A 14,962-nucleotide genomic window follows, 5' to 3' on the forward strand; every position below is an offset into this window, starting at 1 on the left:
AACCAATATGGCACGAATATGTCAAAATCAGATTCAGCGACCGAATCCGACCCAATTTGCTCCACTCTAATAGTTACTAGACACATGTATTACCTGCAAAATGCTCTTGGCAGTCCTGCCAGACCAGTGTAGTTTGGGGGAAACAACCAAAATTTATCACATTAAAACACAAGTTTTGTATAAATCTTCTGATGCTTATCCAAGTTCTTGTTAAATATAAATGTACTTGTTGTTAAATGTATTTATATAACTTCTATTCTGTATTTCCACAAGTTTTCTTCCTTTGTAGGATCTCTCTCTTAATTTAAATCCACTTTGAGCTGGAGGGAGGTGACTAGGTGATGTGATGTCTCTTATACACAGAACAGCACACAGAAAGTGTCTTGATTCCAATCCTTGGCACAAAGACAGAAGCAGCAGCAGCATGTAGGAAATTGTAAAGCAGTAGTGAGCACGTTATAAATGAATCTGCTCCTATGCACGTTCAATACACTTCACATCAAATAGAGTGGGATCCTTCATTGATTAGCACAGAAAGAAGCTGCAGCAGGGAGAATATTATACAATATCACTGAGCAGTGTAGATTTGATTCCAGCTCTGGATTAAGGTAGATGACTTGTTAGATAACTCAGCAAGATGATTTGTCTGTGTCTCCATCTACTTGTTTTCTCACTATGCTCCTTACCCTTCTCATGTTTATTGAGTGCAATAGGATTTGTATCTGACCCCTCATTGTGCTCTCACTCTGACTTACTTTGACACATGCAAATTTGAATGGTTTTTCAGTGTGCATGGTAAATTCAGGTGGGGAAGAAGTGTCTTGTAAGTGGAAAAATAAGATATATTGTGAAATTGTTCATATTCGCTTGTACTATCGACTTACAGTCATGTCCAAAAGTGTGGGCACTCTTGAAATTGTTCCAGAAAATGAAGTAATTCTCCCAGAAAATTATTGCAATTACACATGTTTTATTATACACATGTTTATTTCCTTTGGTTGTATTGTAACTAGTGTTGAGCTTTCCGATACCGCAAGTATCGGGTATCGGCCGATATTTGTCGTATCGGAATTCCGATACCGAGTACCGATACTTTTTTCGCATCAGATACCGGAATCGGAAGTCCAAAATGCAATGAGCCACTTTTGTGGCTCTGATTGGCTGCCGAAATGACATCATCATGATGCGCTGTCTGTGCGCATCATGATGCGCTGTCTGTGCGCATCATGATGCTCCGTCAGTTCGGGCCTTCGGGGGGTCTGTGCCGACTGTCCGGGGGTCTGTACCGGCCTGCCGGGGGGCTGTGCCGACTGTCCGGGGGTCTGTGCAGGCTCCGGGGGTCTGTGCAGCCTGCTGGGGGGTCTGTACCGGCCTGCCGGGGGGCTGTGCCGGCCTGTCGGTGGTCTGTGCAGGCTCCGGGGGTCTGTGCAAGTCCCATCGGGCGATGCCTGCTACCATGACAGTGATTGACACATTAGCCAATGATGGGACAGTAGTAGTCCCATCATCCGGCTAATGGGTTGAATGTAAAAAAAAAAAAAAAAAAATTACATGCTATATACATGCTACATACATGCTACATACATGCTACATACATACAACATGCATACTACATATATACTACATGTAACATACATACTACATATATACTACATGCAACATACATACTACATACATGCTACATACTACATGCATACTTCATACATACTACATACATGCTACATACATACTACATGCTACATACATACTACATACATAATACATATATACTACATGCATGCAACATATATACTACATGCATACTACATATATACTACATATATACTACATGTAACATACATACTACATATATACTACATGCTACATACATGCAACATACATACTACACACTTGCTACATACATACTACATACATACAACATATATACTACATGCATGCAACATACATACAACATATATACTACATGCATGCAACATGCATACTACATATATACTATATATACTACATGTAGCATACATACTACATATATACTACATGCTACATACATGCAACATACACACTACATGCTACATACATGCAACATACATACTACATACATGCTACATACTACATGCATACTACATACATACTACATACATGCTACATACATACAACATATATACTACATGCATGCAACATGCATACTACATATATACTATATATACTACATGTAACATACATACTACATATATACTACATGCTACATACATGCAACATACACACTACATGCTACATACATGCAACATACATACTACATACATGCTACATACTACATGCATACTACATACATACTACATACATGCTACATACATACTACATACATACAACATATATACTACATGCATGCAACATACATACTACATATATACCACATGCATGCAACATGCATACTACATATATACTGCATATATACTACATACATGCAACATACATATATACTACATACAATACATACATATAGACATACAGTACATATAACATAGAGTACATATTCACCGTCACTTGTCACTTTGATCCCCGAAGCCATGTCGCCTGAGGAATAAATATCAAAATAAAAAAACCACCAATATACTTACCCCGATCCGCAGAAGTCCACGAGGGTCCCACGTCGATCTTGCGTGGAGAACTGCAGCATCAGCTGATGCTAGCGTTCTCTACCAGCTCCAGGAATACAATGACGGAAGGTAGGTATCCTTCCGCACTGTATTCCTCCACCACTGTAAAAAAAAGTCCCTAGTCTCACTTTATGCCATTGCTGCGTGGGAAATGTATGTAGTATGTATGTAGTATGCATGTAGTATGTAGCATGTATGTAGTATGTATGTTGCATGTATGTAGCATGTAGTGTGTATGTTGCATATATGTAGCATGTAGTATATATATAGTATGTATGTTACATGTAGTATATATAGTATATATGTAGTATGCATGTTGCATGCATGTAGTATATATGTTGTATGTATGTAGTATGTATGTAGCATGTATGTAGTATGTATGTAGTATGCATGTAGTATGTAGCATGTATGTAGTATGTATGTTGCATGTATGTAGCATGTAGTGTGTATGTTGTATGTATGTAGCATGTAGTATATATGTAGTATGTATGTTACATGTATATATAGTATATATGTAGTATGCATGTTGCATGCATGTAGTATATATGTTGTATGTATGTTGCATGCATGTAGTATATATGTTGTATGTATGTAGCATGTAGTATATATGTAGTATGTATGTTACATGTAGTATATATGTAGTATATATGTAGTATGCATGTTGCATGCATGTAGTATATATGTTGCATGCATGTAGTATATATATATTATGTATGTAGTATGTATGTAGCATGTAGTATGTATGTAGCATGTATGTAGTATGTAGCATGTATGTAGTATGTAGCATGTATGTAGTATGCATGTAGTATGTAGCATGTATGTAGTATGTATGTTGCATGTAGTATATGTAGTATGTATGTTACATGTAGTATGCATGTTGTATGTATGTAGCATGTATGTAGCATGTAATTTTTTTTTTTTTTTTTTACATTCAACACATTAGCCGGATGATGGGACTACTACTGTCCCATCATTGGCTAATGTGTCAATCACTGTCATGGTAGCAGGCATCGCCTTATGGGACTTGTAGTCCCATCGGACGATGCCTGCACAGACCCCCGGAGCCTGCACAGACCACCGACAGGCCGTCACAGCCCCCCGGCAGGCCGGTACAGACCCCCCGGCAGGCCGCACAGACCCCCGGGCAGTCGGCACAGACCCCTGGAGCCTGCACAGACCCCCGGACAGTTGACACAGACCACCGGCAGGCCAGCACAGCCCCCCGGCAGTCCGCACAGACCCCCGGGCAGTCGGCACAGACCCCCGGCAGGCCGGCACAGCCCCCCGAAAGGCCCGTACAGACCCCAGAGAGGCTGTACAAGGCAAAAATAGGGTTTTTCTTATTCCGATACCGGAAGTCCCATAGACTTGAATGGGACTTCCGGTATCGGAATCGGCGATACCCGATATTTTTTTTAGATCGGCCGATCCATTCCGATCCGATACTTTTAAGTATCGGACGGTATCGCTCAACACTAATTGTAACAACACAAAAAAAAACTGAGAAAAAAGCAAATTGGACATAGTTTCACACAAAACCCCCAAAATGGGCCTGACAAAATTATTAGCACCTTTCTGGGTGTGGGCAATATGAAAATAACACCTTAAACCAGATAAAAAGGGAGAAGTTGACTCAATCTTTGCATTATGTGTCTGTGTGTGCCACACTAAGCATGGAGAACATAAAAAGAAGAGAACTATCTGAGGACTTGAGAGCCAAAATTGTTGAAAAATATCAGCAATCTCAAAGTTACAAATCAATCTTGAGAGACATTGATGTTCCTTTGTCAATGGTGCGCAAAATAATCAAGAAATTTACAACCCATGGCACTGTAGCTGATATCCATGGATGTAGATGGTGGAGAAAAATGTATGAAAGTTCCAAGGAAATCCAAGCTGTTCTGCAGGCTCTGTGTGTATCAGTTTCAGTGCGAACTATGCGTCGACATTTAAATTAAATTAAATGCTATGGTAGGAGACCCAGGAAGACCCCACTGCTGACATCGAGAAATAAAAAACCTAGACTGTCATTTGCTAAAATGAGTGAGCCAAAATATTTTTGGGAAAGCATCTTGTGGACAGATGAGACTAAGATAGAGCTTTTTGGCAAAGCACATCATTCTACTGTTAACCAAAAACAGAATGAGACCTAAAAAGAAAATAACACAGTACCTATAGCCAAATATGGTGGAGGTTCAAAGATATTTTGGGATTGTTGTGCTGTCTACGGCATTGGATGACTTGACTGAATACCAAAAGATTTTGGGTCGCAATGTGGTGCCCAGTGTCAGAAAATTGTGTTTGCTTCATAGGTCATGAGTCTTCTAGCAGTACATTGACCCCAAACATACTTCATGAAGCCCACAAAAATTAATGGAAACAAAGTGCTGAAGAATTATGAAATGGCCAGCAATGAGTCCAGATCAGTGATGAGCGAGTATACTCGTTACTCGAGATTTCCCGAGCATGCTCGGGTGACCTCCGAGTATTTGGATGTGCTCAGGGATTTAGTTTCTCTTGCCATAGGTGCATGATTTGTGGCTGCTAGCCAGCCAGAATACATGTGGGGATTCCTGTTTGGTAGGAAATCCCCACATGTATTCAGACTATCTAGCAGCCGCAAATCATACAGCTGCAGCTACAGAAATTAAATCTCAGAGCACATCCAAATACTCGGAGATCACCTGAGCATGCTCAGGACATCTCGAGTAATGAGTATTCTCGCTCATGTCTAGTCCAGATCTAAATCCCATTGCACACCTGTGGACAGATCTTAAAGATGCTGTTGGGAGAAGACATCCTTCAAATATGAGAGACCTGGAGTAGTTTGTAAAGTAAGAGTGGTCCAAAATTCCTGTTGAGAGATGTAGGAAGCTTATTGATGATTATAGGAAGTGATTGATTGCAATCATTTATTCCAAACGATGTCAACTAAATATTAAGTTGAGGGTGCCAACAATTTTGTCCAGCCCATTGTTAGGGTTGTGTTGAAAATTTTGTAAAATTTGCCATTTTTTAAGGTTTTTTGTGTTGTTCCAATGCACACAAAGGAAATAAATGTGTGTATATCAAAAAGTAAAAAAAAAATGTTGAACATACAGTTACTGCATCAAATATAGGTATAGGTTAGCATCTGAATTACATTTTACAATAGTTTCAGCAATGAAAAAAATGTAAATAGGTGAATAAAATATATGGTAGGAGTCGGGATTCTCCAGCTGACTGGTATACAGTTGTGGCCAAAAGTATTGGCACCCCTGCAATTCTGTCAGATAATACTCAGTTTCTTCCTGAAAATGATTGCAAACACAAATTCTTTGGTATTATTATCTTCATTTAATTTGTCTTAAATGAAAAAACACAAATGAGAATGAAGCAAAAAGCAAAACATTGATCATTTCACACAAAACTCCAAAAATGGGCCAGACAAAAGTATTTGCACCCTCAGCCTAATACTTGGTTGCACAACCTTTAGCCAAAATAACTGCGACCAACCGCTTCCAGTAACCATCAATGAGTTTCTTACAATGCTCTGTTGGAATTTTAGACCATTCTTCTTTGGCAAACTGCTCCAGGTCCCTGATATTTGAAGGGTGCCTTCTCCAAACTGCCATTTTTAGATCTCTCCACAGGTGTTCTATGGGATTCAGGTCTGGACTCATTGCTGGCCACCTTAGAAGTCTCCAGTGCTTTCTCTCAAACCATTTTCTAGTGCTTTTTGAAGTGTGTTTTGGGTCATTGTCCTGCTGGAAGACCCATGACCTCTGAGGGAGACCCAGCTTTCTGACACTGGGCCCTACATTATGCTGCAAAATTTGTTGGCAGTCTTCTGACTTCATAATGCAATGCACACGGTCAAGCAGTCCAGTGCCAGAGGCAGCAAAACAACCCCAAAACATTAGGGAACCTCTGCCATGTTTGACTGTAGGGACCATGTTCTTTTCTTTGAATGCCTCTTTTTTTCTCCTGCAAACTCTATGTTGATGCCTTTGCCCAAAAAGCTCTACTTTTGTCTCATCTGACCAGAGAACATTCTTCTAAAATGTTTTAGGCTTTTTAAGGTAAGTTTTGGCAAACTCCAGCCTGGCTTTTTTATGTCTCGGGGTAAGAAGTGGGGTCTTCCTGCGTCTCCTACCATACAGTCCCTTTTCATTCAGACGCCGACGGATAGTACGGGTTGACACTGTTGTACCCTCGGACTGCAGGGCAGCTTGAACTTGTTTGGATGTTAGTCGAGGTTCTTTATCCAACATCTGCACAATCTTGCGTTGAAATCTCTTGTCAATTTTTCTTTTCCGTCCACATCTAGGGAGGTTAGCCACAGTGCCATGGGCTTTAAACTTCTTGATGACACTGCGCACGGTAGACACAGGAACATTCAGGTCTTTGGAGATGGACTTGTAGCCTTGAGATTGCTCATGCTTCCTCACAATTTGGTTTCTCAAGTCCTCAGACAGTTCTTTGGTCTTCTTTCTTTTCTCCATGCTCAATGTGGTACACAAAAGAACACAGGACAGAGGTTGAGTCAACTTTAATCCATGTCAACTGGCTGCAAGTGTGATTTAGTTATTGCCAACACCTGTTAGGTGCCACAGGTAAGTTACAGGTGCGGTTAATTACACAAATTAGAGAAGCATCACATGATTTTTCGAACAGTGCCAATACTTTTGTCCACCCTCTTTTTTATGTTTGGTGTGGAATTATATCCAATTTGGCTTTAGGACAATTCTTTTTGTGTTTTTTCATTTAAGACAAATTAAATGAAGATAATAATACCAAAGAATTTCTGTTTGCAATCATTTTCAGGAAGAAACTGAGTATTATCTGACAGAATTGCAGGGGTGTCAATACTTTTGGCCACAACTGTAGATCCCAGGCATTGCCTGGTGCTGTGATCTCCCATTCTGGCCCAGCCGCTGTGAGTGCTGCTCAGCACAGATATCGGTCCCAGCATCTTGCTCAGGCTCGTGAGATTCATTTGGTTACTGCTGGCTCTTCAGCCAAGTCTATGGTAACCAGCGAGAGGCTGCTGCTGGGAGTCTAAGTCCAGAGTTCATCTGACTGAGCATGTCCGTGATGTGGCATCTGCTCATTGGTGGTAGGATGTTTGGTGCTCTGGTGAGGTGGCAGCGCTGGATTGGTCCGCGAGTGATGTCTCGGCCGACTGGGAGAGAGCATTTGGGGTGGAGCCTTGTGTATAAAAGTCCCCCAGTGGCACACGCGAGCGTGCTAGTATCACTTATGTGTGGTGTGTGTGAGAGGTATTCTACCACTCTGTTTGCATGTGTCGAGCTATACACTGAGAGTACTGACCTAGGCAGGTAGGGTTAGGACTAGGTAACTTCCCCTTGGCTTAGCATCGGTTTCCTTCTTGTGTGCGGTTAGCACAGTTGAGTTACAGAGCAAGTCAAACCCACGTGCTACTTCCCTGTGATGTTTAACAGGGTTTAGTGCCTTGCATACTTTTACTATTACCAATCTGTGCTGTAACTGAGCTGGGTACTCTGAGTTCTGTTCTCACAGTGTGACGGTTAGCACAGTGCATTTAAGGTCATCGCTCGCAGTCTAGTTACGCCAATGTTTACTAGCAGCAGTTATTTCATCTCTGCACGGTGGACCCCGGGTTGCGACTGCAATTTATTATTTATTTTTATTCAGTGCAATCCGGCAACCCTAACAATATAAGTCATATAAGAGAATGTCATTTTATGAACAGTAAATACAGTAATATCATTACTATATAATATATACAGTGTATGTGCAAAACTTCTTGTATAACAAGTGACAGATTTACTATCACAAGTCAATTAACTTACTGCAAAAGGAATCTACACAGCCATAAGTATGAAACCATCATGAGCTAAATAAAATATCTACGGTACTTACCGAGTGAGTGGTTTACTCCCACATCTAACTGTGGACCATAAAACAAAAAAAAGTAAAAACAGTAGGACAAGGAGTTCTTGAGGTACTGTAAATCACCAACACAGGCTGAAGAGCAACAAGCCCAAGAGTCTATGACCAGAAGTGAAAGCTTGGGTCAGTATAGGAGGACTGCAATTCTATGTGGGATGATCCAGAATGTACCTATTCTCTAGGGGGTTGCTGACAGCACATGGTTCTCTGACCATTTCAAATAACATCCCTACATACACACACACATGGAGAGCAGTTTCTAGTTTCTATCATTGTGACAGTATGCTGGAGAAAGGGTGAAGAGAGCCTGCAATGTGTGTGATAAGGCATCATGGTTTATGCTGTTAGACATAGAAAATGTGTGGAGGAACACAGGTTTCACCATGAGGATAGATGGGCTTCATAGGAATTTGGCAAACTGAAAATACACTACATTACCAGAAAAGTTTTACAGTGTACTGTACAAGTGATCAAATTATTGCAGGATCAGGAGCCCCAGAGGGCTATAAACATGTGAATAAAATAGTTACAAATTTTTAAAGTCTTAAAAAGTCTAAGAATTCAAATCACATCACTTTTCCCAATCTGAAAATAAAGAATAAAATATTTGAAAATTTAAATTTTTTTAACCCATACAGTAAACTGTATAAAGAAAATAAAATAAAACCCCCAGTGTTGGATTTGTTTATTCATCTTGTCTCTGCCTTCCAAAAAAAAATTGAAATATAAGGCGATTAAAAGTATTTTGCAGGAAAGTAAAAAAAAAGTAGGTCTTAGAGAACAGCAACACAAACTGATTTTTTTGATTTAAAGTTCTAGCTATTTTAAAAGCAATAAAATATAAAAGCAACCAGAATCATATTCACCTGAGGAATCAAGGAGCCATTTTAACTGCATAATGATTATTGTAAAAACAAAACCCAAAAATTAATGGAGGAATTGTTTGGGGTTTCTTCTACCAGTTTTTTTTTCCTGATTTTCAGTATAATGTATGTGAATTATGTAATTTCAAAACTGCAACTGAGCCCACATGAAATAAGCCCTCAAGTGGCAATAAATAAATATGGCTTTGGAAAAAAATGGGTGAAAAATGGGTGAAAAAAAAGCAAAAAATATTGACCCAGTGATGAAAGGGTTAAAAGGATCCTGTCTTCCCTTTTCTGCGATGAATCTGGTTTGTGAAAATATGATCTTTAAACAAACTGCATTGATGGTGTTTTTAGCATGAATAAGGCATCATTAGGTGTCTTTATGTAATGACAACAATGAACATAAAAACATACAAAACAATAAAAAGCTAATACAAAAGCCCAAACAGCAGGATGACAATATCAGCACAGTAAGGTTAAATTATACAGATACATGCATTTACAAGTTGTATTTATATTACCGGTAATTTTGTTAGAAATTATTAAAGCAGAAATGAATGTGTTATTATTGCTCTCATATTGCTTATCCAGCTTCAAATAATGTTAATACTACATAATCATCAATAGAGGGCGCTTTTGCATTAAAAACTCACTGCCGTTGTAACTATGGCTAATTTTTCATTAAATTCAGAGTTTTTTCATTTCCTATTTATACAGTATATTAAAATGTCAAGTATTTTATTTCTCTACGAATTTATATACAGTACCTGAAGTGATATTTGGTTTGTAATATGAGTAACATGTATTGATCAGTCTATTATTTTGATGGGACTGTGTTACTTTCTATTGTTTGTAAGTACGGTAATTAGTTTTTTTCTGTTGTTTTTTCTTTTTTCAAATGTGCAGTGCAAGGACAGGTGCAGATAGCCGTATTATTGGTCCGAGTGTAATCCAACAAAACATCTTGTCACACCCGGACCAATGTTTTTCTATGGGGCTGTGCAGATGACCAATTTTTATCCTCAGACAGATGAAAAAAAATCGCAGCATGCCTGCGTTTGATCCAATATTTGGATTGCATTTGGTCATGCAAGTCAATGAATGCGTGGAAACCTTTGGACTGCACTTGAAAAATATATGAGTGTTGTCCGATTTCTACAAACTGATAGAATGAGAAGATAGACATTGTTTACTCCATGTTCTCCGAGAGATTTGGATCACACTATGATCACACTATAATCACAGTCTGATCAGAGTTTGACCAGAGTGATTTGCGTAATCGGCAAGATTCTCTGGGATGACAGAATGTACGATCGTCTGCATCCAGCCTTATTGATATAAATGTGATGCTTCCTATTGAAATGTAGAGTATTTTCTGAATTGCATGAAGTATGCCATGGTCTATCCAGTTGTCTCACTTCAAAACAAATATTAGCGTCTATATGTAAATTGCAACATAAAATATTTGTACAAAGCATAGTTTTTTAACATTCCTTTTCTCCTGCTATACAATATTAAATTGTTCTTTGAATAGCTATAAACATGTCTAGAAACTAGATTTCCTCAGTTTAGCCTTGCAAGCAGATCAGACAGAATTTTAAACTAAAACTGCATTTTCACTGAAATATAATTGTGAAGGATCATTCTTCAGAACGTTCAGTTCACTATAATCTTTTGGTGAAAACAGACCGTCAATCACCTGATGAAAAAGCAAAATGTTTGTTCATCAGGTGAAATATTTTTTTGTGCAGCACAAAAGATCATCGTTTTCGGCAGGAAATAATTCTCACAAGTCGCACACTGCCAAGAACTATGGCAGCCTATGCTCATTGAACAATTACAACAGATCAATCTGTGCACATCTGAAGAGTGAACTGCCAGGGTAATCAGACTATTAAACGACCACCGATCAGTAACTATTTACCATTTGGGGCAGGGGTAGACATACCATTGTTGCAACTTGTGCAGAAACATAGGGGCCCAAATGGTAGAGGGCCTCACAACCACCTCCAAAGCTGATGTGCTTTCATAGAATCATAGAATTGTAGAGTTGGAAGGGACCTCCTGGGCCATCTGGTCCAACCCCCTGCTCAAAGCAGGATTCGCTTTATGATGATATTAGGTTTCAAAGGCCCATGCACTATTATTGAACATAGGCCCTCTTCTATATAATGCATCCGGTCCTGTCTTGGTGGTGATTTGGTGCCGCCATTCAGTCCGCATAAACTTGTGATGAGGTGGCCCAGCTACCGTGTGTCCCCTCAAGAAATCAATGCTAATATGGTATATAATATGCAATGTAAGATGTGATAAAGTAACGTCAATGTAGGAAAGTAATGCAAGCTGTTTTACAGTGTAGGTGAAAATTTAAGTCTGGCCATCAACAGATTGCTCTGGCAGACAGAGTGAATGTTGCCTAAAACCGAAAAAATGTACCTCTGTATGAGATAGAAGAAACCATGAATTGTGCTGCCTGCTGCCCTGTGAACTTAAGTGTGTTGCCAAGATAAGAGTGCCAAGTTTTTATGAATTTGTCTGGTCTCCTTGCCCTGAAGCCCAATTAACCTGGTGAGGCGTGGAATGGGATGGCCTGAAGGTGAAGGTACTCATAGTAACACTGCCAGCATACACACACATCCAGAACCTTCTGGATGAGGTAAAAGTGGCTGGAACCCTAGGAAGGAGCGACCATGCTATTTTAGAATTTTGGATAACTAGAGGAGGAAGACCTGTGAAGACTCAGACGTCAAGGTTAGATTTCAGAAAGGCAGATTTTAAGGGATTCAGAAAGATAATTGGAGGGATCCAATGGCTGGATATCCTTAAAGACAAAAATGTCCAGGAAGGATGGGAAATCTTGAAAAATGAAATTCTCAAAGCGCAGTTGTTAACAATTCCGAAAAGAGGGAAGAATAGGAAGCATTTAAGGAAATCAGGATGGGTGAACACAGAACTTAAGCACATGCTAAAAAGGAAGAAAAAAATGTTTATAAAATGGAAAGAGGGAGGCATATCTAAAGAAGAATATAATGCTGTCTGCAGAACCTGCAGGGCACAAATCAGATTATCTAAAGCTGACAATGAATTGAGGCTTGCAAGAGATGTCAAAAGCAATAATAAAGGATTTTGGGGATATGTCAAAAGAAAAAGAAAAGTCAAAGATGCTATAGGATTTTTACAGGATGAAAATGATGAAATGGTAAGACAGGATGTTGAGAAGGCTGAACTTTTAAATTCCTATTTTGCATCTGTTTTCTCTCAGAAAGGAAATGTAACACCAACTGTTATTCACTGTCCTATTAAGGGAATAGAAGAATCCAGGATATCTATAAACAGAAAGCTAGTGAGGAAACACTTAGCTAACCTAAATGAATTCAAGTCTCCAGGTCCAGATGAATTACACCCCAGAGTACTGAAGGAGATAGCAGAAGAAATTTTTGAACCCCTCTCCATAATCTTTGAAAATTCTTGGAGAACAAGAGAAGTGCCAGAAGACTGGAGAAGAGCAAATGTTGTTCCTATCTTCAAAAAGGGGAAGAAGGTGAACCCAGGCAACTATAGGCCGGTGAGTCTGACTTCTATACCAGGAAAGATCTTTGAACAAATTATTAAACAACATGTATGTCAATACCTGGATAAGAATGAAGTGATTAAACAGAGTCAGCATGGGTTTGTAACTAATAAGTCATGTCAGACTAACTTAATTTCCTTCTATGACGGTATCACTGATTGGGTGGATCAAGGAAATGCTGTAGATATAGTATATCTTGACTTCAGCAAAGCATTTGACAAAGTCTCTCATACAATCCTTATTGAAAAAATGACTAAGTATGGAATGGACAAGGCAACTGTTAGGTGGATTCATAACTGGCTTAGTGATCGGACCCAAAGAGTGGTCGTAAATGGCTGCACATCCAGTTGGAAGAATGTCTCAAGTGGGGTACCACAGGGCTCTGTCCTGGGCCCTGTATTGTTCAACATCTTTATCAACGATTTAGATGAAGGAATTGAGGGTAAACTGATTAAATTTGCTGATGACACAAAGCTAGGAGGGATAGCTAATACTAGAGAAGAGAGAGAGAGGATTCAAAAAGATTTAAATAAACTGGAGAAGTGGGCAGCAACTAACAGAATGGTTTTTAACAGGGAGAAATGCAAAGTACTACATCTGGGCAATAAAAATGAAAAAAGCATATATAGAATGGGAGGAATAGGGCTAAGTGACAGCACATGTGAAAAAGACTTGGGTATACTAATAGATCACAGACTGAATATGAGTCAACAGTGTGATGCAGCAGCAAAAAAGGCAAATGCAATTCTAGGATGTATTAACAGAAGCATACAGTCTAGATCACGTGAAGTCATTATTTCCCTCTACTCCTCTTTGGTCAGACCTCATCTGGAATATTGTGTCCAGTTTTGGGCACCACATTTTAAAAAAGACATCAACATACTGGAGCAAGTTCAGAAAAGAGCGACCAGAATGGTGACCGGTCTGCAAACCCTGTCTTATGAGGAAAGGTTGCAGGATTTGGGAATGTTTAGTTTGCAAAAGAGAAGACTGAGAGGAGACTTAATAGCTGTCTACAAATATCTAAAGGGCTGTCACATTGTAGAAGGATCAACTTTATTCTCATTTGCACAAGGAAAGACTAGAAGCAATGGGATGAAACTGAATGGGAGGAGACACAGATTAGATATTAGAAAAAACTTTTTGACAGTTAGAGTGATCAATGAGTGGAACAGGCTGCCACGAGAAGTTGTGAGTTCTCCTTCAATGGAAGTCTTCAAACAGAGGCTGGACAGACATCTGACTGGGATGATTTAGCGAATCCTGCTTTGAGCAGGGGGTTGGACCAGATGGCCCAGGAGGTCCCTTCCAACTCTACGATTCTATGATTCAATTTACTGTAGCGTGCCAAGGTGCTAAATATACAGTTGTGCTCAAAAATTTACATACCCCGGCAGAATTTTTGCTTTCTTGGCCATTTTTTCAGAGAAAGTGAACGATAACACCAAAACTTTATTTCCACTCAAGGTTAGTGGTTGGGTGAAGCCATAAATTGTCAAACTACTGTGTTTCCTCTTTTTAAAGCTTATTGACAACCTAAAACATCTAAATGATCCTGGTCAAAAGTTTACATACCCTAATGTTTTTGTCCTAATAACATGCACAGAAGTTGACACAAATGGGTTTGAATGGCTACTAAAGGTAAAATCGTCACCTGTGACCTGTTAGCTTTTAATCCGTGTGTGTGCATAAAAGTTGAGTGAGTTTATGGAATCCAGACAGACTCTTGCATCTATCATCCAGCCACTGACATTTCTGGATTGTGAGTCATGGGGAAAGCAAAAGAATTGTCAACGGATCTATGGAAAAAGGTAGTTGAACTGTATAAAACAGGAAAGGGATACAAAAAGATATTGAAGGAATTGACAATGTCAGTCAGCAACGTTCAAACTGTGATTAACAAATGGTAAATCAGGGGCTCTGTAAAATCAAAACCACAGTCGGGTAGATCA

The sequence above is a fragment of the Dendrobates tinctorius genome, unplaced genomic scaffold, assembly GCF_039654945.1.
Source record: "Dendrobates tinctorius isolate UK_male_01 unplaced genomic scaffold, ASM3965494v1 ptg000081l, whole genome shotgun sequence".
NCBI classification, from domain to species: Eukaryota; Metazoa; Chordata; class Amphibia; order Anura; family Dendrobatidae; genus Dendrobates; species Dendrobates tinctorius.